Source organism: Aegilops tauschii, chromosome 2 (assembly GCF_002575655.3).
Source record: "Aegilops tauschii subsp. strangulata cultivar AL8/78 chromosome 2, Aet v6.0, whole genome shotgun sequence".
Classification (NCBI taxonomy): Eukaryota; Viridiplantae; Streptophyta; class Magnoliopsida; order Poales; family Poaceae; genus Aegilops; species Aegilops tauschii.
In genome coordinates this window covers 245,020,692-245,026,555 of record NC_053036.3, presented here as the reverse complement: position 1 = coordinate 245,026,555, position 5,864 = coordinate 245,020,692, and positions in this window count along the sequence as shown.

Genomic DNA, 5,864 nt, shown 5'->3' with positions numbered 1-5,864 from the left:
ATCTATTCAAACCAACACAATGAACTTCAAAGAGTGCCCCAAAGTTTCTACCGGAGAGTCAAGACGAAAACGTGTGCCAACCCCTATGCATAAGTTCACAAGGTCACAGAACCCGCAAGTTGATCACCAAAACATACATCAAGTGGATCACGTGAATATCGCATTGTCACCAAAGATAAGCACATGCAAGACATACATCAAGTGTTCTCAAATCCTTAAAGACTCATTCCGATAAGATAACTTCAAAGGGAAAACTCAATCCATTACAAGAAGGTAGAGGGGGAGAAACATCACAAGATCCAACTATAATAGCAAAGCTCGCGGTACATCAAGATTGTGCCAAATCAAGAACACGAGAGAGAGAGAGAGAGAGAGAGAGAGAGAGAGAGAGAGAGATCAAACACTAGCTACTGGTACATACCCTCAGCCCCGAGGGTGAACTACTCTGTCCTCGTCATGGAGACCGCCGGGATGATGAAGATGGCCATCGGTGATGATTTCCCCCTCCGGCAGGGTGCCAGAACAGGGTCCTGATTGGTTTTTGGTGGCTACAGAGGCTTGCGGCGGCGGAACTCCCGATCTAGGTTTCTTTTCTGGGGTTTCTGTATTTATAGGAGTTTTTGGCGTCGAGAACAAGTCAGGGGGTCCACGAGGCGCCCACAAGGACGAATGGCGCGCCCTCCACCCTTGTGGAGGCCTCGTGCCTCTTCTGACCCAACTCTTTTGCCTCAGGGGTTTCTTTTGGTCCATAAAAAATCACCGTAAATTTTTAGGTCATTTGGACTTCGTTTGATATTCCTTTTCTGCGAAACTCGAAAACAAGGAAAAAACAGAAACTGGCACTGGGCTCTAGGTTAATAGGTTAGTCCCAAAAATCATATAAAAGAGCATATAAATGCATATAAAACATCGAAGATGGATAATATAATAGCATGGAACAATAAAAAATTATAGATACGTTGAAGACGTGTCACTGTTGCACAACCAGTATACCAACGACGAAACTTGTTACTACCTTCAGATTTTTGCACTGTTAATGCTTATAGATTAAATACCTCACTTTCATTAGATAAGTCAAAAAAATTTATGTAGTGTCACCAAAATGCCAAGGCGCTGATGTCATTTTATTTTGGTTAAACTGCACAAAAAATTACGAAGAGAAGAGGAAAGGTCAAGAGTGGGCACCTCCTCCTCCGGCTGTTCTCTTGATCCGTTCGATCAAGTTTTTATGTTTGATCGGTTATCAAGATTGGGATAGCAATTTTTCAAGGACCCTCGAGTTTGAAATGATATTTACCTTGAAGGTACATGGTTTGCATTTTTTATACTGCCATTAGTTAATAATGCTAGTTACCTTTAGAATTTTGTATTTGGTTTAATGTTGTTGCACAGCTAGTATACCAATGCTGAAACTTGTTACCTTTACATTTTGTATTGTTAATGCTTATAGAAATCTTCCGGTGCTAGCTTATGGAAATATGTTCAGTAAAACCATTGTATTGTACCCCGTAATAAAAACTACTCTACTAGTGCACTAGCCACTGGATTAGTGTATATTTGTACTATTGGAATGGTGTTGCATTAGCGTATGGACATATATAAAGTGTGGCAAGCATTCCCAGATGTGTGCTCAAGAAAACTACTACGTGTTTTTCTAAATACTAGACGTTTGGGTACTTTAAATTGAACTGTGAAAACATCTTATATTAAGGAACAGAGAGTGTAGAGTTCACTCAAATTATCCCGGTAAAGCTAGTCACACCTTTGTTAAAATTAATGTTCATTATGTTATTGGAGGAGGTCTGTATGTTTGTCTCTAATACCTGTCAATTACATACCTGACATCATGATGTAATGTTAAGTCATTTCTTTTTGTACAGTGTCACTAAATTGTCAAGGCGGTGATGGCATTTTGTTTTAGTTGAACTGCACAAAATATGCTTAAAAGAAGAGGAAAGGTCAGGAATGGTTCACTTTTTCAGAAAAAAACTATGTATGCCTTCCTGACATCAGCCGGTGTTGCCTTATTTATTCCTTCAAACAGGTGGTTAGAAACAGTCTTACTACCTTTTCCCATTAAGAAATTGGAATGCTTATATTTGTGAGTCTATGCTTCAACTAGTGCCACTTTTATAGTAATCACACTTTCAATATCTATGCAAACAGGGATGCTCGATTTTAGTGGAACTGCACAAAAAGTCCAAATGGTTCAACATTAGGAGCATGTTTTCTTCCAAACCTTTATATCCAATTGGTGGCACTATGAGATGTTCATTACGAAGGTACATGGTTTGCTACTATCTTGCTACTCTTTTTGTACTGTCATTAGATAGTAATATTAGTGGTTTGCATGTGAATTTATTGGCAGGGTGGACCTGCATTGGAGGTGCAGGACATGATTCAATGATTGGATGCTCAATTCGGTTGTATCGATTTCACCTCTTCCATCACTGCGTACATGGATATCCTTGGTCTGATGAAGAATAGGTGTGTTTAAACCGAAAATACAAGGTGGGGTATATGTTTACTAGCTGGTTGATATTTGTCCAGACAGATGTCTGCCCGTTGCTATTTGGCAAACAAAGTGACCACAATTTTGGTGGAACTACACAAAAGAATAGTATAGTCACTGCATGCAGTGCCATTTGAAAATAGACACAGAAAGACTGGATAGTCACTTCATGGACTGCACAAAAGTAGTAATGTACTATTTATTGGCCAACACTAGGTGCTTCATTGCTTTGGTCTGATTATACAATGGGCATTATTTTGCCTAAGTTAAAGTTTGTATTCCGAAAATAGTCTCACCGTGTGATCGAGAGAAGACCAAATCATATTGCAGTGGATGTTCCTCCGTCATGTGTGGTTCATTCTCATGGTTCCAGCTGTTGATGAAAACACTTACGTTTGCAAGAGGAATTGTAGACTTCACAAACAAATTTGACTTTCACTCTGTACTAAATGTTGGCCCAGAGAAGCATCCATGTTAGTAGGAAGAACAACTGTTTTTTCTAGTTCTTTGCTTTTGGAGCTACATATTTGTATATGATCTATGAATCATTGAGATGCATTAACATGTTACTAGTTGGTTGTGAATTTGGGTTACTAATGCGAACATATTACAATGCCAGGCCTGTGAGTCTCGTGTGAACATTTCGAAGGGATCGGCTCTTACTACTATGCATAGCATGATCTTGATTTATGTGTTCTCAGTGTTTACAAGTTACTAGCAGTTCCATATTTCTGTTCGCTCAGTGTTTACAAGTTACTTGTCGATCACTAGATAGCCTACTAATACGCTCCTGGCAGTTTTAGTTGCGACACAAGATCCAAAGGTGGCAGTTTTCTGAATAAAAATGCCTACCTCTGAAGAAACTGACAAGCCGTTCTGAAGAAAATGCCATGTGAATCTAAAGAAACTGCTAGCAAAAACGGTTGCAAATGCCTTATCTCCCAGCGAACGTTCATCAGCTAATGCGATCCTACACGTACACTATCCGACCTACTTGATCCTACACGTGCACTATCCTACCTACTCGATCCTACATGAATAAATAGCGGATCACGCACGTACTACCTCCTTTCCGGTTAGCAGGGCTCAATTCAAAAATCTCACAAACCAAGGTAGATGATGAGTGGTGGAATCATTTTTGACAAGGAGGGAGTACCTCATCTAGATGATTCAAGTGCACTCGTTTGACCATCATGCCGATGTGCGACCCAGCACGGACGGGACGCACCACTGACGGGACGGGACGACACATCAGTTTTTCCAGTTATCCACGATAAGCTGGCGCGCTAAGCCATGCGTGGTTATGCATTGAATTCCAATGACCGTCGTGTTTCCCACGACACGCGCTTCAACTACCTTCCGCCTATAATTACTCGTTCCCGGCGTTCTCCAGTAGCACCATCACCCAACTCGCCCTATCGGCTCCCCTCACAACCCCCATCGGCCCGATGTCGCTCGCAACTTGCCCTCGCTCTCGCCACGTCCGTCATGCCCCCGACCGTCCGCAATAGGTGATGCCAGAGGTGCTCACCACCAGAGCTAGTGTTCGGTTATTCACCGGAAGGAAGATGGAGGGAGGAGGCATTCTTCAGTCTTTAGATGGCAATGCGGAGTACGAGGACTTGTTGGAGCGCGACCGCCTGGCGAGGAGCAGTGTATCGCCAATTTGCACCGCCGGCAAGGCATGGAGCAGCAGTGCACCGCCGCTTTGAGTCGCGGGGGGCGGCTACATGGAGGCCGGTGCTCGGCAAATAGCCCTAGAGGCTGTCGGGCACGCACGCCTGCGTGACACCGAATTTTACTACCAGCTCATCAAGTGGGTTTCCCGCTTAGAAGCCGAAGCTTCGGTGGAGCACGCCGCCATGGAAAGGGACAATGCGCGCGAGCAACGCGCCCTATCGCACCTCCGACAAGTCCGAGGGGAGGAGGAGGACATCGATGCCGGCATTTAGCGTGTACCGTAGATGGCGGCCGACATCTTCTAGTTAGCTAGGAGTAAGTCAGTACTTGTACACTAGAGTATTAGTGGGAGTAGATAGTTAACTTGGCTATGATGGTTGTCAACATGGAAGTTCAATACTCTATATCTGGTCAGACCTGTTACTTTGCTTTGTATGTTGAACTTTCCGTGTGAACGTATGGAATGGGGTGTTATTTTTTAAATTGGTTGTATTTGTCTGCCACGGGTTTAGAAGCTGTCTTCTGGGCCTACTAGGTTGACGTGTACACAATCAGGAGATGATTGTACATGGAGAGGATGACAGCAGGGACCCACGAGGGTCATGGCAGTACACAAGCAAGTGCCTCCTTATTTCAAGCCAGAAAAATGGTTCCTCCTAATGGATTTCTGACATCTAGGTCCCATGCCATTGTCAACGTAGTCAATAAATGAGAGAATTGCACAACGAGCGGCTGATACGTCTCCAACGTATCTATAATTTTTGATTGTTCCATGCTATTATATTATCTGTTTTGGATGTTTATGGGCTTTATTTTACACTTTTATATTATTTTTGGGACTAACCTATTAACCCAGAGCCCAGTGCCAGTTCCTATTTTTTCCCTTGTTTCAGTGTTTTGCAGAAAAAGGAATATCAAACGGAGTCCAAACGGAATGAAACCTTCGGGAGAGTTATTTTTGGAACGGAAGCAATCCAGAAGACTTGGAGTGTACGTAAGGGAAGCAACGAGGAAGGCACGTGGCAGGGGGCACGCCCACCCCCCTGGGCACGCCCTTCACCCTCGTGGGCCCCTCGTGGCTCCCCTGACCGACTTCTTTCGCCTATATATCCATATACCCTAAAAACATCGGGGAGCACAATAGATCGGGAGTTCCGCCACCGCAAGCCTCTGTAGCCACCAAAAACCAATCGGGACCCTGTTCTGGCACCCTGCCGGAGGGGGGATCCCTCACCGGTGGCCATCTTCATCATCCCGGCGATCTCCATGACGAAGAGGGAGTAGTTCACCCTCGGTGCTGAGGGTATGTACCAGTAGCTATGTGTTTGATCTCTCTCTCTCTCTCGTGTTCTTGAGGTGGTACGATCTTGATGTATCGCGAGCTTTGCTATTATAGTTGGATCTTATGATGTTTCTCCCCCTCTACTCTCTTGTAATGGATTGAGTTTTCCCTTTGAAGTAATCTTATCGGATTGGGTCTTTAAGGATTTGAGAACACTTGATGTATGTCTTGCCGTGCTTATCTCTGGTGACAATGGGATATCACGTGATCCACTTGATGTATGTTTTGGTAATCAACTTGCGGGTTCCGCCCATGAACCTATGTATAGGGGTTGGCACACGTTTTCGTCTTGACTCTCCGGTAGAAACTTTGGGGCACTCTTTGAAGTAC